This window comes from Schistocerca piceifrons, chromosome 11 (assembly GCF_021461385.2).
Source record: "Schistocerca piceifrons isolate TAMUIC-IGC-003096 chromosome 11, iqSchPice1.1, whole genome shotgun sequence".
Lineage (NCBI taxonomy): Eukaryota > Metazoa > Arthropoda > Insecta > Orthoptera > Acrididae > Schistocerca > Schistocerca piceifrons.
The window spans coordinates 147,624,091-147,648,695 of NC_060148.1; the positions used below are offsets into that span (position 1 = coordinate 147,624,091).

General features: G+C 38.4%; 1 protein-coding gene across 4 annotated transcripts in view; it reads left to right on the forward strand.

Moving 5' to 3' along the window:
• Positions 1-24,605, forward strand: part of LOC124719903 (zinc finger protein 721-like) — a 201,810-nt gene that overhangs the window by 123,498 nt on the left and 53,707 nt on the right. The window contains exon 2 of one of the 4 annotated variants that reach the window (XM_047245090.1): positions 14,786-14,832. The exons of the other annotated variants lie outside the window; for them this stretch is intronic. The gene's annotated coding sequence lies outside the window, so the exon portion shown is untranslated. The remainder of the gene's footprint in view (positions 1-14,785; positions 14,833-24,605) is intronic. 4 annotated transcript variants of the gene reach the window in all.

The following is a 24,605-nucleotide window of genomic DNA, read 5'->3' on the forward strand; positions in this document are numbered from 1 at the left end:
CATAATACTGTTGCAGACACATTGGCAATGTGTGCTCTTGCATTGTCTTGTGCCAAATAACAGTAGATTCTTTTGTAGGTTGTCACATCTGTGAGAATGGGTTGCTATACATTGTTGACATACCTGCCAGATGTTACGGTTTTGTGGGAAAATTTCAGTTCAGAAATTCGTATTCCGCATATTGTACACACACGCATACACACACATATTTTTACATTATGCAGAGGCTCTTGATACAAGATTGCTAGAAGTTCTGTAAGTTCACATAGTACCTGAGTTGGTCAATTGATTGACTACCATTAGACGCTAATGTTTCTGATAGAATTTTGTGAAGGAAATAAATTTCTGGCATCAATTGTTGTTTATTTCCATTTGAATTTATACTACAACATTTTGACTGTGTATCCATTCTCTAGTAAAATAATTAATCTGTTAGTTACTATGTTTTGAACTGCAGTTATATACATGGGCAGTCCACAGGTGGCTGGGATCAAAAGCTGTAGATGTGATATTTGATACTGTAGAAACAATAGCACACAGCTGTGCTGATTACTATTGCCAGGTGTGCAGTGACAACTTAGGGCAAACAAGTCAAATATAAATGTATCATTGACTCACTTTCCACAAGTTGCCAGTCTTATTGAAACTGTTAGCCATACACTACTTCGTGTTTACTGCTCAGCAATAAGGCAACCCAACTAGGACATACCATTGCCATTGCGCTCTCAGTGAGGAGTGTCATATTTTAGCAAATTTTTCAATCTGTGTTGATATAGGTTTCTTATTTGCATACATGCCTCCAGAAAATAACTGGAAATACTCAGTGTAAAGTAAGAGCTACTTCCTATGTGGCTGCCAGTCAGAGCAGAACTGTTCCCCCATCAGCCGTGTCATCAGGTATTTTGGTAGAACACTGGATAGTAACACTCACAAAAATAAAAATACCTGTTTGTTAACATTAGCATGAAAAGCAGAGCCTACATTTATTCAGAAAACTGAAAAGAATTATATAGTGAGTCTGAATGTGTGCAAACTAGTGACTGTTATAGCTGCAACACCAAGAAGTTTTACATATTGTGCAAGTGTGGTATTGTAGATGATTTGATGTGAAACAGAGTGCAGAATTTAGTGCACAGAGCTGCCACCTCTGGCAGCACCATGTTGTGTTCTAACATAGGCTTGAGGGAGGACAGGGGATTATGGGGCAGTCTGAAGTTTCTGAGTGGTTTGGAGGAAATGCAGAAAGACAAACTTCCAGTGATGGGATTTTGATTATTCGGATCACCACCAATCACTGTCACAGGGCACCTACAAGAGGTGCAGATTTTGGGGCTCAATAGGGTACATGCAGCAGGAGACTCGATGAACTTAGGGGTCTGAATCACGCTATTTATTTTTATTCAGACTAACTGTTATACTGAAAGCTAATTCTAAACATTAGAAAAAGCAATGGATGCCACTGGTTGCACAAAAGTAGTCAGTGTTTGAGATTGTGGGATGGGAGGTAAAAGACGTGGCAAACACTAGCAGAATTTTAAAGTACATTGATTGAGAGCAGCATTCCAAGTGAGGAAAACTAACCTGTTTGAGCTTTACTACACTGGTGCTGAGCAACGCGGAGTTGGTGTCTAAATGATCTCACTGAGAACTCTACTGAATACAAAAAACTTGGGCTTTTAAAGAATTGTGATGTCATACTATTTCTTCCTATCTATAGTTGGCCCACCAATCCAATGACACTATATAGACATCAGCCAATGTAATGTTGGGCTCTGCACCTTTAAACCAGCTGCTTTTCATCCTTCTAGTCTGTATGTGGGGATGTCTTTGGCCCTTACATTAACAAACTCAAAGCTTGACAGCAATAGTGTTCAGCTGATAGCTAAACCAACAGTGTTCTTTGTCATTTGGCCCCATCCTGAGGCGTATCATGAGGAGGACCTTTGTTCCAGCTGTTTGACCAATTTCCCATCTCAGAATCAGAATCAGAATTTTATTGTGTCATAACGTACAAGTTAAATAGTTGATTTTATGTACAGGAGACTCATCAGCTTATAACTATGATAAATTATAAATGGAATACAATATTTTTATGTAATCACAATAAAATCTGAATATTATTTATTATTATTGTTTTTATCCTTCTCAGATGGTCAGATCATTCAGAAATTCATCAACAGAGTAATAAAATTTCTGCACCAGGGTGCTATACAATTCTGTTTTTATTACCTCAGTTTGGACCTTTCTAAAATTTGTGTCTTTCAGTTTATTGTATACTTTCATTCCCATATATTGTGGAATCTGTGCAAAAAGATTAAGCCTGTGTGTAGGCAGCATGAAGCTTTCTTTGTTTCTAGTTTCGTAACTATGCCGAAAATTATTTGAAAAAAAGAGTTTATGGTTATTACTTATACAGATACACTGAGGGAACGCTTAGTATCTCAAGATCTCTTAATAATGGCTGACAAGATTCTCTTGGCTTTGCACTGCATATGTTTCTGATAATTTTTTTCTGCGAAGTTAATATTTTTGTAATGTTGCTAGCATTCTCCCAGAACACAATACCGTATCTCACTACTGACTCAAAGTAACTATGGTATACTACTTTTTTGTGTCTATACTAATGACATTGGCTAAGATTGTGATAGCAAACGCCAGGCTGTTTAGTTTATTTTTTAGATAATCTATGTGTGAGTACCATGATGGGTTTCTGTCCAATTGCGTTCCTAAGAATTTAAGATGTTCTGCTTCATTTAGCTCCTGGCTTCTGTGCACATTGTGAATATCATTTATTCGAGACTGTTTTGTCTTAAATTGCATCAGCTGTGTTTTAAAAATATTTAGCTTTAGGCCATTTAGATTGAACCAAACATCTAGGTTTTCTAGAGTTTCTATGACATTTTCAGGAATTTCTTCTGTGTTTTATTTTCTACCAGTACTGATGTGTCATCAGCAAATAAAACTGAATGGTAATTTATATTTATGGGTAAGTCATTTACATACCGTAACAAAAAAAGAGGATTGGGCCTAGAATTGAACCTTGTGGTATTCCCTGTGGGATGGTTCTCCACTTCGAGGAGTATTTCCCTTTGCTTGATATTATGACAACCCTTAGCTTTCTCTCCGTTAGATATGAGTTATACCACTGTAAGGCACTACCCACAATTCCATATTTTCTCATTTTATATAATAATAAGGAGTGATTCAGACAGTCAAATGCTTTGGATAAGTCATAGAAGATTCCCGCAGCTTTTTGTGACTTGTCCAAAGTGGAGCTAACTTTAGTCACAAATTCATTGATTGCATGAATTGTACTTATGCCTTTCTGGAATCCAAATTGACTTTTAAAGATTACATTGTATTTGTAGCAGAAATTTTGAATTTTAATTGCAACAATCATTTCAAATATTTTAGAAACCACAGGAACAAGGGAAATTGGACGATAATTTCTCATATCATCTTTAGAGCCTTTCTTAAATACTGGTTCGACTTCTGCATATTTTAGAAATTCTGGAAAGTATTCTTCTTCAAGTGATTGATTAATTATTTTGTGTAGTGGGTGTGCTATTATATTTGGAAGCTGCTTTAATGACTTTCATCCCATCCCACAGAATTTTTATTATTTAGGTTCCTTATAGTTTTTTCTACATCTTTTACTGTTACTTTGTTAAATTTTAATTAGGCTCTCTTTCTTTCTCTGACTTGAGCCAAACGAATGTACATTATCTTGATAAGATTCTACATGAACATCAGATTTTCCTACATTTATGAAGAACTTATTACAATTTTCTGATATCTGAGCAGGATGTACAATTATTTTGTCTTGTACCTTTATTTTAGAGATTTGCTGGTTGCTAGGTTGGATTCCAAGTTCATATTTGACTACAGTCCATACTGCCTTGGATTTATTTGTGTGTTTTTTAATGAATTTAGTGTCTGCCATTTCCTTTGCCTCTTTAGCAACCTTCTCAAATAGTTTTTTTATACGCTTTAAGATAGTCTATGAACTCAGGACTCTTATTTGATTTCAGGTCAGCATGTAGCTCTCTCTTTCTATCACTAGATATTTTTATGCCAGTGGTAATCTACTTTAGTTTATTTGTTGTCCACCTCATTTAATCTATAAGAGAACAAGTTTATGTTTTCTTCATTGAACTGTTTTTTCATGAAGCATCTCCTCTCATTTTGTTTGTGATTTATTTTTTGTGTGTTTAATTCTATAAGCAGAGCAGAGTGCTCTGAGATACCTAGGTTTAAAGAGAATTTGGCAGTGTCCTCAATGTATAATTTGTTAAAATATTGTCAATGCATGTTGCTGTTCGCTCATTTAATCTGGTGAAGTCAGTGAAATTTAGTCTAAAGCCATATTATTGAATTATGTCAGTAAACATAGTTGACATGCTTGTTTTGCTTGCTGTATCTATGTTAAAATCAGCAGCAATTACAATTTTTCCCATTTTCTTTAGTGAGTTTATGTAGGAGACACTGGAATTTATCTACGAACAATGTATTTACATCACTGCCTGGCATTCTGTATATAGAGATGACGATGGTGATGATGATGATGATGATGATGATGATGATATTCTGCTTTTCTAGCTGTACACAACAACTTTCAAATACAAGCTCTTCATTTAGAAATTTAAAATTTTCTCTTTCTTTATATTCCAACGAATTGTTAATTAATATACAGGATTCCCCATGAGTACTGTTTGCCTACAAAAACAACTAGCTATCCTAAAGTTTTCTTTCGTGAGCCAGTGTTCATTTAGGCAAATGACTTTGATATTTCTTCCTTGTGAAAGAATAATTTGCAGCTCTTCAATTTTTGTGGTTTTATTGTGAGGATAAGTTACATTTAGGCCGTTTATGTTCCACTGCATTAGGAATGAAGGCTTACACTTATGTATAGTTTCCAACACGTCTTCCCTTGAATAGCCCCCTCCACTTTTGCTGTTGAAGTTTTCTTTCCAGTGTGATGTCTTACACAATTGATGTAACATTTCTCTGGAGCCAATTACCATAAAAAACGTTGCGGTTCTTTCCTTTTATGAGTGATGCAGGTTGATGCATAGTGAGTTGGTGTTTCACATGTGATTTTTGAAGTTTAAACTTGGGGCACTGTAGATAAACTTGTTGGAGAAGCAGACGATTCCATTGCTGCTGCTATAATTGTAGGTCGCATTAAGCCAGGATGATTTTGGTTCAGTTGTTTCAGTATTTCATCGCATAGTGCTACGTTGCTTTTCATGTTTCTATGCATTCCATGGATAGTGAAGTCTTCCCTTTTTTGGCTGTCTGCGTTAATATATGTTGCATTGCTGAAAAACTTACAAATTTTTTCGATCTTTCGGTCAGTTGTTTCAATTCCTGCATTCACACACGATGTTTTCATGAGGTCTTGTCTCATAGGTATGCTTGTTATGAACGCTTTCATGTCTGTAACCTTTTCCAGTGCTTCCCTTAAAGATCTCAAGGCAAACTTTGCCTTGTTTTTGTAGACATCATTTGCTCCAGCTATAATAATGCAAGAATTACAACTTCCTTGGTTGCTGTGTGTGTCAATGTATCGAGTAACTTCTCATAGTGGAGCACCTGGTTTCACAAACTCAACAACACTTTGATTTATTATTTTTTCATTCATAATTTCTGCCAGTCCTTTTCCATGACTATCAGCAAGCAGATAAATAATGCCAGCATCTTGTTTTACATGTTGACTGTTGTTTGTTATTTTCAGTTTTGAAATTTGTGGTTGAATATTTGCTTCACTTAGTCCATTTGTTGCTTCTGCTAGCACACTGAATCTGTTTTTGCATACAATGTTAGGTTCATATTTTCTTTGAGAGTGGGACACTTCGAGATTATTGTGAGGCAAGTTTGATTCCTTTGCATGTTTTTGGCCGTTATTTTTCATTAACACACTATAACTGTTTGTGCACATGCCTTTTTATTTACTTATAGTTTTTTGCACCATATTTTTGTTAGATGGTTTTATTCCATAATTTGTTGCATTCGATATGCACACATTGTTTTGTTGCAATACGGTTTCACTATTTTTTTTAGATTTTACTTCCTGAATGCTGTCATCTTCCATCACTGTTTTCCACTTATCTGTAGAGTTTGAGTCTTCATGTTTCATTAGTGTCTCACTTTTTCCCATTTGAAGTTTTTTAATATCCTTATATTATGAATTGTAAACTTGTTACATGTTTGTTTAACTTTGATATCTTGCCCTTACAGTTCACACACGCTTTCTTTTTCTCACCAAAATTTACTTTTTTTCGTGGAGATACACGACATACTTTCACACTAGTCACCATCTTTACTTCTTCTCACTGTAACCTGTGCAAACCTAGTGACATTGCTGTTGTCTGGGTCAAGTATAAAGGTTGCTGCCTATGCTCAGATGCTTGTTTGTGACTGTCCTCTATTGTGACACCTTTCATTGTATGAAGTTACTGGTGAATAGTTAATCTTCTATCCTGGGACAGCTAGCTGCCTATTACTTTTTAACTCCAGTAACGTAAAATCTAGCTCAAATGCCTGCTTTCTGTCTTGTGACTACGTAGATACTTACACACATTAGGTTTCTGGTACCGCGTGCCACGGAATTTGAATCCCCACCAGACGTCATGGACGTCGAAGACCCCTAGAGGTCTGTGCACCATCACGCCATAAGCTGTGGCAGCGCGCGCCTTCTGGCCCACATTTAGTGTGAGGGCGCCAACGTGGTTCCAGCGGCCAATAGCAGTGCCCCCCGATAGAGTATTTAAGTGCCTGCCTCTCGCTCAGCCAGCCAGTCTAACCTTGCGTACGTCTCTGGACACATCGCCTCACCTTAGACTGCTTATTTATTTTCTTGTTCTGTGTACGAGTGGATGTGGTTGTTAGGTCTTCTTTCCTTCGTTGGTTGTGTCCGTCCTCTTGTGTTGTGTTGTTGCTCGTGGGCCACTCTGTGGGTCCCGCCGTGCTTTCCGTCACTTCAACCCTGCGATCGTTACAACAAGGTTCAATTAAGAGAACGCTCTTAACAATACCCGGACAGGGATTATACTCAAGTTATACAAGGTTATGACTACCTTTATTGCTCTACGAATCTGATTTATGGGCTCCAGTCACAAAACCATTATGGAGAATAGAAGCAGTAGAACTGAGTCTTCAGAGATCTTTGTCAGGATACAAATTAGAAGATCGTAAGAGGAACAGTGAGTTAAGACAGAAACTCCACATTCTAGGGCTAACAGAGAAGATCTAACAGTATAGAAACTGAGTCTTCAGAGATCTTTGTCAGGTTACAAATTAAAAGATCATAAGAGGTACAGCGAGTTAAGACAGAAAGTCCTTGTTCTAGGGCTGATAGAGAAGATCCAACAGTATAGAAAGGAATGGCACGGTCCTCTACTATGTATGAATCAAAGCCAGGTACTAAGGAAACACTACGACTAGAGATCCAAGGATAGAGTGAGGATAGGGCAATGACAAAGACAGTGGTGGAATAAATTTTAAATTTCTTGGTTTTGGAACAGGCAAAGATGTCTTAACCCAAAAATGTACATGATGATGATGAAAGTTTTGACACTGGCTCATTGCAGCATTCCTTTCTTTTGCATACTCATCAACAACAACCAATGAGACGAGTCTTACACAAAGTGGTGGCAGCTGTTGACATGGCAGTTTCTACTATATCTATATCTATGTGCCACAAGCTACCTTATGGTGCACGACAGATGGTAATTTTAATATCACTCTCATTTTCTCCCTTCTGTTTCATTCATGCATGGCATATAGAAAGAATAATTGTCAGTAAAACTCTGTACGGCATCTAATTTCTTTGAATTTGCTGTCATGATAATTTTGCTAGGTGTATATGAGAGGAAGCAATATGTTCCCGACACTACCAGGGACGTACACTCTCGGAATTTTAATAGTAAACATTTCTGTGACACAAGACAGCTGTTGTAGTCTCTACCACTGGAGTTTGTTGAGCATCTCTGTAATGCTCTTGCACCAACTAAATGATCCTGTGACAGAATGTGCTACTCTTTGCTGGATTTTTTCTATTAAACCAACTAGGGAAAAGAGTCCCAGACTGATGAACAGTACCCGAGAACCAGTAGAATAAGTGTTTTGTAAGTTAACTTGTTATGCAGATGAATTACATTTCCTTAAAATTCTTACAGTGAATCTCAGCCAGGCATCTGCTTTTTGAACAGTTTGTGTGACATGGTCATCCTACTTTACATCTTTTCAGACTGTTACTCCCAGGTGTTTTACTGCAGTTACTGTTTCCAGTGATTTGTCAGCTGTGGTTTCCTTCAACAGTAGTGGATCCATTCACTCTTTTATACACAACACCTTACACTTATTTACATTCAATGTAAATTACCAGTACCTTGTAATATTACAGCTGTGGTAAAAGTAGTAACTATGAAAATTTAAAGCTTCATGTTGCGCTTCAGTTGCATTCTCCTTCGAATTATAAGTAGCCCAGGTCTTTGTAGTGTGAAGTGTTTTCTGACATTCAAAGAAACTTGCAGAAATTTTCTGAGTACAGAACGAACAGAAGTAGTTAAAAAGGCATTGACTTGGTAGGCTCAAGTGACCAGGTATTTATAAACACTCTAAGGTAAAAAAATTATTCCCCAAGAACGAATGTTCTGAATGGGACAGAAATTGGTAGATGTGAGGTAGGTGTGATGTAAGACAAACAAGTGATTACCATTTCAGAAAAATTTGGTGATTTATACAAGAGAAAGAGCTTCACAAATTGAGCAATTCAATAATTCGTTGGTCCACCTGTGGCTCTTATGCGAGCAGTTGTTCAGCTTTACATTGACTGATAGAGTTGTTGGATGTTCTCCTGAGGGATATCGTGACAAATTCTGGCACTTTACATCGTCAAACTCCCATGCTGGTGAAGGGCCCTGCCCATAATGCTCCTAACATTCTCAATTGAGAGGAGAACCTGTGTCCCTGTGCGCCAAGGTAGGGTCTGGCAAGCACGAAGACAAGCAGTAGAAACTCGCTGTGTGCTGATGGACATTATCTTGCTGAAATGTAAACCCAGGATGGATTGCCATCAAGGGCAAGAAAATTGGCATAGAATATTGTTGGCATACCACTGTGCTGTAAGAGTCCTTTGGATAACAACCAAAGCGGCCCTGCTATGAAATGAAATGGCTGCCCAGACAATCACTTCTGGTTGTCAGGCTGTATGATGGACAACAATCTGGGTGGTATCCCACTGGTGTCTGGAGAGTCTCCAGGCATGTCTCTGTAGGTCATTGGGGCTCAATTCAAAGTGGGACTGATGCAATAGGTCCAAACTTAATGATCTCATACAACCACTCGCTCAGCGAAAGATCCGTGCCCAAAGACTGGAAATTAGCACAGGTCACAGCAGTATTCAAGAAAAGCAGTAGGAATAATCCTCTAAATTACAGGCCCGTATAATTAGCGTCAATATTCAGCAGGATTTTGGAACGTATATTGTGTTAGAATATTATGAATTATCTCAAAGAGAGTGGTCTATTGGCACAGAGACAATATTGATTTAGAAAACATTCTTGTGAAACACAACTGGGTCTTTACTCACACAAAGCGTTGAGTGCTGTCAAAAAGGATTTCAAATTGATTCCATATTTTTAGGTTTCCAGAATGCTTTTGACACCGTACCTCGCAAGCAGCTTGTAATCAAATTGCATGCTTATGGAATATCAGCACAGATATGCAATTGGATTTGTGATTTCATGTCAGACTGGTCACAGTTTGTAGTAATTGATGGAAAGTCTTCGAATAAACAAGAGATTTCTGGCAATCCCTAAGGTAGTGTTATAGGCCCTCTGTTGTTTTTTATCTATATGAATAGTTTAGGAGACCATATGAGCAGCTGTCCTAGGATGTTTGCAGATGATGCTATTGTTTATCATTTAGTAAAGTCATCAGAAGATCAAAATCAATTGCAAAACGATTTTGATAAGATAACTTTATGGTGTGAAATTGAGGAATTGACCCCAAATAATGAAAAGTGTGAGGTCATGCACGTGAATGCTAAAAGGAACCCATTAAAGTTCAATTACACGATAAATCAGTCAGATATAAAAGCCATAAATGAAAGTAAATACCTAGGAGTTACAATGACAAATTACTTAAATTGGAAAGAACACACAGAAAATGTGGGAAAGGCGAACCAGAGACTGTGTTTTATTAGCAGAACACTTAGAAGATACAGCAGATCTGCTAAAGAGGCTACCTGCACTATATGTGTCCATCCTCTTTTGGAGTACTGCTGTGCGATGTGGGATTCGTGCCAGATAGGGTAACAGAGTACATCGAGAAAGTTCAGAAAGGGCAGCATGTTTCTTATTATCCAGAAATAGGGAAGAGAGTGTCATGGACATGCTACAGAATTTGGGAGGACATAATTAAAACACTCATTGTGGCGGGATCTTCTCGTGAAATTTCAGTCACTAACTTTATCCTCCGAATGTGAAAATATTTTGTTGATGCTGATCTGCTTAGAGAGAAATGATCATCATAACAAAATAAGGAAAATGTGAGCTCACACAGAAATATTTAAGTATTCATTTTTTCTGCACACTGTTTGGAAGTGGAATAACAGAATTATTGTGAAGGTGGTTTGATTAACTCAGTACGAGGTGCTTAAGTGTGATTTGCAGAGTAGCCATGAAGGTATAGATGTAGATGTAGATCCAAACGTGTTGTACGCTTAATGCCAGTCTGATATATGTTACATGCCATCTTTGTGGTGTAGTAGTTTTAATGGCTGTCTGTGTATGTATTGTGGCAGTTAACATACTGGCCATGTGGAAAGTACTTTGCACCAGTATCAGTCACATCTTTTTCTGTTTCACTGATGTGAGAAGAAAAGTGTTGCTTCCACATGTACCCTAATCTCAGAGAAATTTGTGCACAGTCAACCATGAATACTGGTTATCTAAATTTACTGAACAGGCTTTCATCTGAGCAACACTTGTCTTTTTTCCATTGGCTGCCAGTTAAGATCTCTAGTCACCTCTGTTGTGCTTTTTTATGTGCTACACTTTCTCCTTTCAGTCCTAAATGCACGCATTTGAATTACTTTGACACCTATAGTCAGTCTTTTTCTGAGGCCCTTGCAGCATTCAGTCACTACATTATAATAGACTGCAATAGAGTTTTTAAAGCAACTGCCTTAACAGATATACTGCAGACAGAATCGCTTCATTTTATCATCGCATTTATCTTCCTATCTACTGATGTTTGTTTTGTGTGTTTCATTCTGCGTTGGGTTTTAGTGGTACTGCTAAGTTTTGAAACTATGTGACAACCTCAACAAATTAACTGCTCATTGTAACCTGATATTGATAGCTTTGTGCTCTAGGGCTTGTGCATTACCATATGTTTAACCACATATATTAGGAACAGCCATTCAGTAAATCAAATGAAAATACTAAGTCATTCTGCATTTTACTACAATATATTTTTTGTCTATACACAATTGCATCATCCTTGAATAATCTTAGCTTGCTGCTTACACTATCTAATTAATTATTTAAGTGTAATTGTAACCTCAGCAGTTCTGTCACAGTTGCCTCTGACAAACCAATCTTTTTTTATTTTTGTTGAATTTTTGCCGTACCATGTTTTGTAGGTACAGTTAAAAATTTGAGATCGTGTTCCATATGACTTTACCTACATTTTTTTCTGTTGTTGTTGTTGGTGGTGGTGGTCTTCAGTCTTCAGATGGGTTTGATGGAGCTCCCCATGCAGGTCTATTCTGTGCAAGCCTCTTCCTCTCTCCACGACTACCGCAACTTACAACCATTTGAACCTGCTTACTGTACTCGAGATTTCAGTTTCCTCCAGTTTTGTGCAGTACCTCCTCATTGGTTATTTGATTTATTCTCCTACAGTGATGTGATGAAAGTCATGGGATACGTCTCAATATTGTGTCAGACCTCCTTTTGCCCAGCATAGTGGAGCTCTCAACATCTCAGGAACACAACAAGGTGTTGGAAAAGTCTCCTGTAGAAATATTGAGCCGTGCTGTCTCTATAGCCATCCATAATTGTGAAAGTGTTGCCAGTGCAGGATTTTGTACCCAAACTGACCTCTCAATTATGGCCCATAAATGTTCAGTGTGATTAATTTCAGGCAAATCATTCACTCAATTTGTCCAGAATGTTCTTAAAACCAGTCACAAACAATAGTGGTCCATTGACACGACATTGTTGTTTGGAAACATGGAGTGCATGAGTGGCTGTAAATAGTTTCCAAGTAGCCAGATACAACCATTTCCAGTGAAAGATCAGTTCAGTTGGACCAGAGGATCCAGTCCATTCCATGTAAACATAGCCCACAGCATTACTGAGCCACCATCAGTTTGCACTGTGCCTCGTTCACAACTTGATTCCGTGGCTCCGTGGGGTCTGTGCCACACTTGAAGGTTACTATCAGCTCTTACCAACCAAAATTGGGACTCATCTGACCGGGTGCTGGTTTTCCAGTCATCTGTGGTCCAACTGATATGGTTACGAGTTCAGGAGAGGTGTTGCAGGCAATGTTGTGCTGTTAGCAAAGGCACTCGTGTCAGTTGTGTACTGCCTTAGCCCAGAGACACCACATTTCGCTGCACTGCCCTAACAGATGCTTTCATCGTACATCCCACATTGATTACTGTGGTTATTTCTCACAGTGTTGCTTGTATGTTAGCACTGACAACTCTACACAAATGCTGCCGCTCTCGGTTGTTAAGTGAAGTCCATTGGCTACTGAGTTGTCCGTGGTGAGAAGTATTGCCTGAAATTGGGTATTCCTGGAACACTCCTTCCATTGTGGGTGTTGGAATCTGGAATTTGCTAATGATATCTGAAGTGGAACATCCGATGCATCTCGCTCCAACTACCGACCTGCATTCAAAGTCTGTTAATTCCTGTTATGTGGCCGTAATCACAACTCACCTCTTTTTACGTGAATCACCTGAGTACAAGTGCACTGCTCTTTTGTACCTTGTGTGATATTACAGCCATCTGCGTATGTGCATATAGTTATCCCATGACTTTTTCAACTCGTTGTAATCTTGTCCATTCTCCTGTAGCACCACTTTTCAAAAGCTTCTATTTTCTTCTTGTTTGAACTGTTTCATCATCCATATTTCACTTCTTCACAAGCCTATACTCCAGAAAACACCTTCAGGAGGGCTTCCAAACATTTAAATATGTATTTGATATTAAAAAATTTCTCTTTTTCAAAAATGCTGTTAGTACTGTTAATATGACATTTGCACTTGTTTTATTTCTGGTGATGTTCATCTTATAATCTGTTTTCAAGACACTACATTCTGTCAATAGTCTTCACTGATTTGCCACCAGATCACGTTGTGCAAATTCCACAATATTTCCTAGGAGCAACCGTCCGACATCTTCAGATGGTTCAACCTTGCTGGTGGCTAGATGCCTAGCCACCAGCGAGGTTGAACTACCTGAAGATGTCGGACAGTTGCACCAAGAAAATGTTGTGGGATTTGCACAACGTGATCTGGCATCAAATCCGTGAAGACAATTACAACATATCCACCAGGAAAGCTTGAAGAGTCACACTGTACATTCGTTCGACTGTTCTTGCAAGTTGTTCGCTGCCTCTGACAGAATTAGTCTTGTCAGCAAACCTCAAACTCTGAACTTCTTCTCACTGAACTTTGATCCATTTTCAAATTTCTCCTCGCTTTCTTCTCAGCCTGCTCAGTGTAGGGATTCAATTACCTTTGATGACAGGCTAAAACCCTGTCTCGCTCGCCTCTCGCGTACTGCTTGCCTTTCCTGTCCTTTGTTTCTTGTAATTAGAATCAGGTTTCTGTACATTTTGTGAATTTTATAGCCTTTCATTCCCTGTTGTTGGTCTCTGCCACCTTCACAATCTCAGACAGAGTAGTAAAATCAACATTGTCAACAGCTTTCTCTAAATCTATAAAGTCTATAAAAGTAGATTTGCCTTTCTTTAACACCAGAACAGCTGATATTTCATCATACCTAGAGCTGTGGTTGTGTCTCTTACAACCCAGGTATATTTCACTCTCAGTATCCTGTATCAGTGGGTTATTGTGGATACTGATGAATCTAATCTTTGAAGTGCTGGATATCTTATTATAAAATTAACAAAATTAAGTAACTTTTCTCAAATTATCAGTTATTGGTATAAAACTTACACACATTTGCTGGGTGCCTTTATTGGCTAACATCACATAATAAGCATAAATTTTTGTGTGCGTTTGTTGCAGTCAGTTGTCTTTCACATATGAAACTTACAAATGATTTGTTTCCAGGGCAGTAACTGCTTCTGATTAATTTTCAAATCAGCCTCAGTTTTTCTGTAAGAATGCATAGTGCTGAGAATCGGGACACACCTGCTGCTCTTTCCATGATAAACAGTCAGTGTTGTTTCATTCTTCTTCAGCAACCCTGTGCTATGTGACTATTCTTTTTCCTTCCTGACAGAGACTAGTGTTCTCTCTGAGATTGATTTACGGCACCCACAACACTTGTAGCACTTGCTTTCAAGTTCTAGAGACAACGAAGGAGGAAAAAATTGTTACACATGACATTTCTTCACTTATTCAAGTGAGGTTGCACCAACATAGAAACATAATTGTTGCAATTGGATAGTGTGTGTGTATGCAGCACAATTGTAAAATAAACATATAAACAAGATGTATCTTCTTCCTCAGTATTTAGTAACTCATCATATGGTGTAAAATCAGCTTCTGATGAAGAATCTGAAATTACAGGTTGCGACAAGTCTTCCTCAGAAAAAACTCCAGTGGTTCACCCTCAGGTTCGTAAGCCAAATTTCATTGATGCCATTTACGATGTCCGCTTCTTTTCTTAGACATTTGGCCACATGAAACTTGTATGTTGCAGTTACGTAGAATCGACTACTAACACTGTATTTCATGAAATGAAGCACTGGCTGTGTTCAGATGTGTTTGAAACTCGTTTCCTTCCACTCCAGTGCTGGAGACCTGCAACATTATCAGGTAGTGACATAAAAGTGAATTTGAGACTGTTGAGCAAACACAGTCTAAAAATAAACATGAAGCAATACGAATTATCAGATTAATATAATGGCTGCAGCAGCAGTGTCAGAACTGACCTGTCTGTGGTTCTAGTTGAATTTGGATTTTACTCTTTTAAAGTTTCCCTGTAAAAACTGAGATTAGGTGTGATCATTGATTAAATTATTTGGCACAAAGTCATAGAAATTCAGCAGTCTAGGCAACAATACAAAATATTGACTAACAAAAGAATTAAAGAATTTGTCACGAGTGACCCAGCTGCAGTTGTGGTGTTAACCTATCTTCTGAGATAAGTCATAGGGTCAGTTTTTCATTATGTGTTTCTACATTTCTCTTTTTTTTTTTGGTCATCAGTCTACTGACTGATGCCGCCCGCCACGAATTCCTTTCCTGTGCTAACCTCTTCATCTCAGAGTAGCACTTGCAACCTACGTCCTCAATTATTTACTTGACGTATTCCAATCTCTGTCTTCCTCTACAGTTTTTGCTCTCTACAGCTCCCTCTAGTACCATGGAAGTCATTCCCTCATGTCTTAGCAGATGTCCTATCATCCTGTCCCTTCTCCTTATCAGTGTTTTCCACATATTCCTTTGCTCTCTGATTCTGCGTAGAACCTCCTCATTCCTTACCTTATCAGTCCACCTAATTTTCAACATTCGTCTATAGCACCACATCTCAAATGCTTCGATTCTCTTCTGTTCCAGTTTTCCCCCAGTCCATGTTTCACTACCATACAATGCTGTACTCCAGACGTACATCCTCAGATATTTCTTCCTCAAATTAAGGCCGGTATTTGATATTAGTAGACTTCTCTTGGCCAGAAATGCCTTTTTTGCCATAGCGAGTCTGCTTTTGATGTCCTCCTTGCTCCGTCTGTCATTGGTTATTTTACTGCCTAGGTTGCAGAATTCCTTAACTTCATTGACTTCGTGACCATCAATCCTGATGTTAAGTTTCTCGCTGTTCTCATTTCTACTACTTCTCATTACCTTCGTCTTTCTCCGATTTACTCTCAAACCATACTGTGTACTCATTAGACTGTTCATTCTGTCCAGCAGATCATTTAATTCTTCTTCACTTTCACTCAGGATAGCAATGTCATCAGTGAATCGTATCATTGATATCCTTTCACCTTGTATTTTAATTCCACTCCTGAACCTTTCTTTTATTTCCATCATTGCTTCCTCGATGTACAGATTGAAGAGTAAGGGCGAAAGGCTACAGCCTTGTCTTACACCCTTCTTAATACGAGCACTTCGTTCTTGGTCGTCCACTCTTATTATTCCCTCTTGGTTGTTGTACATATTGTATATGACCCGTATCTCCCTATAACTTACCCCTACTTTTTTCAGAATCTCGAACAGCTTACACCATTTTATATTGTCGAATGCTTTTCCGGGTCGACAAATCCTATGAAAGTGTCTTGATTTTTCTTTAGCCTTGCTTCCATTATTAGCTGTAACGTCTGAATTGCCTCTCTCGTCCCTTTACTTTTCCTAAATCCAAACTGGTTGTCACCTAGCGCATTCTCAATTTTCTTTTCCATTCTTCTGTATATTATTCTTGTAAGCAGCTTCGATGCATAAGCTGTTAAGCTGATTGTGCGATAATTCTCGCACTTGTCAGCTCTTGCCGTCTTCGGAATTGTGTGGATGATGCTTTTCTGAAAGTCAGATGGTATGTTGCCAGACTCATATATTCTACACACCAATGTGAATAATCGTTTTGTTGCCACTTCCCCCAATGATTTTAGAAATTCTGATGGAATGTTATCTATCCCTTCTGCCTTATTTGACCGTAAGTCCTCCAAAGCTCTTTTAAATTCCGACTCTAATACTGGATCCCCTATCTCTTCTAAATCGACTCCTGTTTCTTCTTCTATCACATCAGACAAATCTTCACCCTCATAGAGGCTTTCAATGTATTCTTTCCACCTATCTGCTCTCTCCTCTGCATTTAAGTGAAATTCCCGTTGCACTCTTAATGTTACCACTGTTGCTTTTAATGTCACCAAAGGTTGTTTTGACTTTCCTGTATGCTGAGTCTGTCCTTCCGACATCTTTTTCGATGTCTTCACATTTTTCCTGCAGCCATTTCGTCTTAGCTTCTCTGCACTTCCTATTTATTTCATTCCTCAGCGACTTGTATTTCTGTATTCCTGATTTTCCCGGAACATGTTTGTACTTCCTCCTTTCATCAATCAACTGAAGTATTTCTTCTGTTACCCATGGTTTCTTCGCAGCTACCTTCTTTGTACCTATGTTTTCCTTCCCAACTTCTGTGATGGCCCGTTTTAGAGATGTCCGTTCCTCTTCAACTGTACTGCCTACTGCGCTATTCCTTATTGCTGTATCTATAGTGTTAGAGAACTTCAAACGTATCTCGTCATTCCTTAGTACTTCCGTATCCCATTTCTTTGCGTATTGATTCTTCCTGACTAATGTCTTGAACTTCAGCCTACTCTTCATCACTACTATATTGTGATCTGAGTCTATATCTGCTCCTGGGTACGCCTTACAATCCAGTATCTGATTTCGGAATCTCTGTCTGACCATGATGTAATCTAATTGAAATCTTCCTGTATCTCCCGGCCTTTTCCAAGTATAACTCCTCCTCTTGTGATTCTTGAACAGGGTATTCGCTATTACTAGCTGAAACTTGTTACAGAACTCAATTAGTCTTTCTCCTCTTTCATTCCTCGTCCCAAGCCCATATTCTCCTGTAACCTTTTCTTCTACTCCTTCCCCTACAACTGCATTCCAGTCACCCATGACTATTCGATTTTCGTCCCCCTTTACATACTGCATTACCCTTTCAATATCCTCATACACTTTCTCAATCTGTTCCTCTTCAGCTTGCGACGTCGGCATGTATACCTGAACTATCGTTATCGGTGTTGGTCTGCTGTCGATTCTGATTAGAACAACCCGGTCACTGAACTGTTCACAGTAACACACCCTCTGCCCTACCTTCCTATTCATAACGAATCCTGCACCTGTTATACCATTTTCTGCTGCTGTTGATATTACCCGATACTCATCTGACCAGAAATCCTTGTGTTCCTTCCACTTCACTGACCCCTACTATAACTAGATTGAGCCTTTGCATTTCCCTTTTCAGATTTTATAGTTTCCCTACCATGTTCAAGCTTCTGACATTCCACGCCCCGACTCGTAGAACGTTATCCTTTCGTTGACTATTCAATCTTTTTCTCATGGTAACCTCCCCCTTGGCAGTCTCCTCCCGGAGATCCGAATGGGGGACTATTCTGGAATCTTTTGCCAATGGAGGGATCATCATGACACTTCTTCAATTACAGGCCACATGTCCTGTGGATACACGTTACGTGTCTTTAATGCAGTGGTTTCCATTGCCTTCTGCATCCTCATGTCGTTGATCATTGCTGATTCTTCCGCCTTTAGGGGCAATTTCCCACCCCTAGGACAAGAGAGTGCCCTGAACCTCTATCCGCTCCTCCGCCCTCTTTGACAAGGCCGTTGGCAGAATGAGGCTGACTTCTTACGCCGGAAGTCTTCAGCTGCCAATGCTGATTATTTATCAAAATTTAGGCAGTGGCAGGGATCGAACCCGGGACCGAAGTCGTTTTGATTATGAATCAAAGACTCTACCCCTAGACCACGGGTTACGTGCACATTTCTATAGAAGGCAAATTGATCTCCTTTCAGTTCAGCCTCTACAATGTTTTCTAGTTTTATGACTTATCAAATCTTTGTTAACAGTCAATAATGAGGTACAGTTTTGAAAAGACTTGGGAAATCTAGGGAGATTAAATCTAAGCACACTGTCATCTACTATTGCAAGCTAATGAACATTTCTGGTATGACACATATTCCTCTCAGGTTAGTGACAGTAGGGTGCAGTGCACTATCAGTTCTAGAACAGAGTTCAGTGAGTAAATGACTGGCACTGGCTTTTTTGAAAGCAATAATTTTAAGGTCATTGTGTCATTTAGAGGGTTTCTCAAGGATTACAGTACTTGATTCCTTTAGAGATCCTGTTATGGTAGAGTGTCCACTAAATAGCATACCTCATTCGTAGGCAAATGATGCAGTAAGGAAGAGGACAGCAGTAGTATGTAAGGAAGAGGACAGCAGTAGTATGAGGGAGTGGGGGGGGGGGAGGGGGAGAGATCCATTGTGAACGACACTACAGAGTGGGAGGGGCAATTGCAGTTTGCAGTTTGTTAACTCAAACCTATGTACAAATGCATATCTCACATAACTTATAAGCTGCAGCTGTTGAATTTGCAGGTTATCGCGTTAACAGCTTATGTCAGTAAGACCAATAATTTGACAAATATAGACATTGAAATGGATAGTTTTTCACTAGAGCACCAAGAAAGAAATCCAGTGGTTGCATAAACAAATGATCATCCAAAGCAGAATGAATCTGACCACACTGTCTAGACGGTAATGTCATAAAACACAAATATAGTAAAAAATATAGCACAGAAGATGTTGCTAAATGAGGTGTCACCGCCAGACACCACACTTGCTAGGTGGTAGCCTTAAATAGGCCGCGGTCCATTAGTACATGTCGGACCCGCGTGTCGCCACTGTGTGATCGCAAACCGAGCGCCACCACAAGGCAGGTCTCGAGATACGGAATAGCACTCGCCCCAGTTGTACGGACGAAGTAGCTAGTGACTACACTGACGAAGCCTCGCTCATTTGCAGAGCAGATAGTTAGAATAGCCTTCAGCTAAGTCCATGGCTATGACCTAGCAAAGCGCCATTAGCCTTACATAGCAATGATAGTTATCGTCTAAAGCATGTCTCAACAAGAACGATGTATACAACAAGGATGGATTAAAGTTAAGTATTCCAAAAGCAACGTACTTTTCCTTATAGCATTCATTGAGCGTCCTGTTTCAGACTTCACGATATTCTGCGTGAGCTTATAGCGTGCATATCGGCCCCCTCAAAATAACACTGTGTCGGCACTTCTGTCGACACATCACTAATGACTGTACTGTCAAAGTAAAATGTGTCCCATGGAAATCAGTAGTTGAATATTGTGGTCCTTAGTTGTCCTATACGAAACAAAATAATAATTTTTTTACATTAATGCTTAGTACATTGCTGCATCATAACACCCAAGAAATTGCAGTTGAGAACAACTCAGCATTTGAAAGGTATTTATCTAAGAATTTGAGAAGTATATGTCTCATGCAGTAGTTTTAAGAACTATAATAGCAACAAACTATCACAGCTTTTTATGTAAATTGAAGGTGGAGGTGGGAGAAAGGAAAGGAAAGAAAAGGAAAGGAAGGGACAACTGATATCAGCTGCATCAGGACTTTGTGTGGCATCAGTGGCTACAAATGAAAATGTGTGCCGGACTGGGATTCGAGTCGGAAACTGGGGAGATCTCCTGCTTACTAGGCAGTTGTGTTAACTACTGCACCACCCGGGACAGTATTTATTGTAACTGCACGGACTATCTCGGCCAATCCAGATTTCCACTGAGTGCCACCTGCCTGTGTCCTCTGTGCTTGCTACTTTCAGATTCCTACAGGAGGTCAGATGTAATTGTGCGTCTGCACTGAATGTGGTGGACTGATTGTCCATTGAGGTGAATCAGTTATATAAATGTGTGTTTTCGTTCGTTTGAAAAAACAGACATTACGCATTCACATAATCTCACAACTTTGACAACACCTTAGTTTCCACAAGATCAAATCGAAATGTGCAGTCATCATTACCAGTATTTCAGTTACTGCTGTGATTGTGAATGCAGATCTGCAAACTATGGCAATGAAAGCGTTTGAGTGAGGGGAATCCTGTTCCTTTCAGTCATTTCTACATACATTTGCAGTTTTTCCCTTTGTGCCTTGCCTTACTTAAGTTGCTGTGGTTTATCAGTTCTATCTATGGACTCAAAAATCTTGTCCAACATTTTACATAATTAGGATATGTCACTATTATGTGGAATGTTTCAGTTTTACAGCCGTAGTACACTTTCTCAGTGGAAAATATGCAAAATGCTGATCATTTACATCATTTCTTAAGATAATTTTTTTATGTTTTTATGTACATGTTACCTGTCATCTCTAGCAGTGAGGTGTCATTTTGGGGTGGTCTCATGGATGTGGGGCTTGCACAATTGCCATTTGTTTGACAACCAGCTGTGGTTGGGAAAGTAATACTTAATAGCAATTGGATGTGTACCTAAGGTGCATGTGAAGATAGCGGAATCGTAAAATCGATCAAGTTATAAAACCATCCTGCATCCACAAAATGCTTTCATTGACCGAAACCTTACACTACCACGATCACAGGGTCTTATCCTCATCATCAGGTGTATCTGAAATCTAAAGTAAAATGATAGTTATAACCTATTCTTTTAATCAAATAAAAAATTAAAATTTAGTAACTAAAAAATCAGATGAAATGATTAAAACGTAACCTACCTAGCAGTAGTAGCATATCTTTCAATGACTACTGCTAGATACATTATTTTTAATCAGTTAATCTGAGTTTTTAATTTCTAAATTTTAATTTTATAAATTGTTTAAATGTTTAAAGGAGTAGGTTATAACTATTGTTTTACTTTAGATTTCAGATACATCTGATGATGGGGCTAAGATCCCGAAACCGTTGTAGAGTATAGTGCCTTCTTTCATGTAAGACTGCAGTCAATAAAAGCATTTTACAACTGTGGCAGATTTGTTCACCATGAACATGTTGCAGAACAGTTGTAGTTGTAGCTGTCCCACAAATAATTTTTTTTTTGTCATTTATGAATGATACTGTTGTTTCCAAACAGTGTTTCATTGCTGGTAACAAATTTTGTAAAGGAGTAAATGTACTGAGGGGCTTTTGCCAGTAAGTTAAACTGTCTAAACGGGGGTGTACAAGGGTTTGTAGAAATTGGCACCACACGTTATTCTCATTAAATGCTTCTGTGCAACAAACTGTGTTTGTCTCAATGACAAGGTACCTCAGAATATGATGCCATAAGATGTTAGTGAATGAAAATAGGAAAAGTAAGTCAACTGTCTGACATTTCCATCTCCAGAATCTGATGTTATTTTTAATACAAAAATTATAAAGCTTAGACTTTTAAGATCTGAAATGTCTAACTTCCAGTTCAGATCCTTATCATAATAAAAATGTAAGATTTTTGAATGTTGTGTTTGATTTACTGAATTATCCTCATGCATTATTCCTAATGCTGTGGTCAGCCCTTGTGCAGTACTGAATTGAATGTATTGTGTTTTATCTAAATTCAGTGGCAGTTGAATTTGCTAGGTTTCAGGTAATTCATAAATTACCTTGTCACTGGTCTTAAGCTCTGAGAAATCTCTGAACCACCAATTCGGTGATAATTCTTCTTCTTTCTATAGAAGAATTCAACTTCTACCAAAACCAGGACTCATCAACACTGATTTGTAGAAAGGCTTTTATTATACCCTTAACTACAAATGTGATTCAAGATTAATCAACCAGGTACATCTCATTTTTAACAATTGCAGACTTCTGAAGACAAAAACAAGAGTATCAATACATTAGTATTTACATTATTATTATAATTTTCTGGTCATTGGTGTTTCTTGACGCTGTGGTTCTTGCATAAGATTCTTTGCTGCCTCTGATTACTTTGCACATCATGGCGCCAATTCCAGCTTTAACATACCTGAGACGGTATAGAGCTCAAGCGAAATACCTCAGACAAAAATAATGAAACATATGAAACAAGACCTGCTCTCTACTAAGCCCTCTTCCATAGTAATTAAACTTTTAACTTCTGGATGATTTTTCCAGACAAACAGATCTTCTGCTAATAAAGCTTGTTCAATTACTTTCAACATTAGTATGAGATTTCACCCTGAATCAATTAAACGATTTATTTCCAAAAACTTTGGCTACAGCACATCTGGGAAACCTCCTCACAATTTCTGTAGAGCTCATTAATTTTCAAGAAAATTTTATTTAGATTTTCAAGTACTGAAGTTACTCCATTAGACCTGATTATAACTCTTGCATTTTCAAGAAAGAGAACTATTCCTAATACTTCAATGTATGATGGAAGGTCATTTATGTATAACAAGAACAAGAGCAGACCTGATATGATCCCTTAGGTACAACTTTAGTGATTATTTCCTCTTCTGAAGATGCTGTTTAACCATGTGCACTCCCTGAGTTTCTTAATGCAGCACTATGTATTCATTTAGTTATGCCAAAAACCAGTTACCAGAAAGGTGTGTGATATAATATCTGAGTTTCTGTGGAAAAATCTGTGAACCTCACAATCAAATACTGTTGACAGATAAAATAACAGTTGACAGTGTTTTGTCATTTACATTTTGTATAATTCGATTCATGAATTGAAAAATTATGCGTTCTGTAGAACCATCCTTTTGAAATCCAAACTGATACTGACTAAGTACCATATTTTGAGTGAGATATATAAGGTATGTGAGTAAAGTAAAGAGATTGATTTTTTATCCACCAGAGTTTTATTTTTTCAAACAACAATGTTATCCCCTTCAAAGTAGTTCTCTTCAGTAGCTGTATGCTAGTGAAGTCGTCGTCCCAGTCTTGGTAGCACTGCTATAAGGTATCAACTTCTAAGGCCTTTAACATGTCATTCTTTTGAGTGTCATCCAGAGTCCCAAAATCATGTCTTTTTAAGACATTTTTCAGTTTTGGGAGAAGAAAACAGTCAGAAAGAATCAGATCAGGTGAATAGGGAGCTGTTGAGCAACAGGAATGCCTTTTGAGATCAAAAATTCCGTGATGGAAGTTGCAGTTGGCATGAGCCCTTGTCATGATGCAGCATCCACTTCTCTGCAATGTCCGATCTCACTCGATTCACCATTTTTCTGGAGCCTTTCAAAGACACCTTTGTAAAAATTTTGGTTGACAGTTTATTCTGGGGGAACAAATTCCTTATGCATGATACCCCTGCTGTCAAACAGGCAGACCGGCATTCTTTTGATCTGTCATTTGCTTATTTGAGCATTTTTCTGTTGAGGAGATGTCTCAGTGCGCCAAACTTCACTTTGCTGCTTTGTCTTAGGCTCGTACTAAAATGTCCAGGATTCAATATCTGTGATCACATGACTGAACCATTCGTGATCTCAATAAGATCAACACACTTGTTTCTTCAATTGTTCTTCTGCTCAGTTGTGATGTTTTTCAGCACAGTTTTGGCGCAAACATTTTTCATTAAGTTTAATAAGTCACCTGCCATCAACATTAGTCTGATCTCACAATAGCACACACACTTTTGATGTTTTCATTGTTTTTTGCAGTCAAAGGTATCCCTGATCAAGGTTCATCTTCAGCATGTTCTCGGCATCCAAAAATGATTTGTGCCAGTGAAACTATGTGCTCTAGATAAAGAATTTTCCCCATAGGCCTGTCTCAACTTTTCAAAGGTCACACATGCAGATTCCACAAGTTTAACACAAAACTTGATGGCATAACATTCTCTAAATTCCACAGTTCCATTTTTGTAGTGCACTACAAAAACACACCTTCACTGATGGCAGTGTGAAATGAT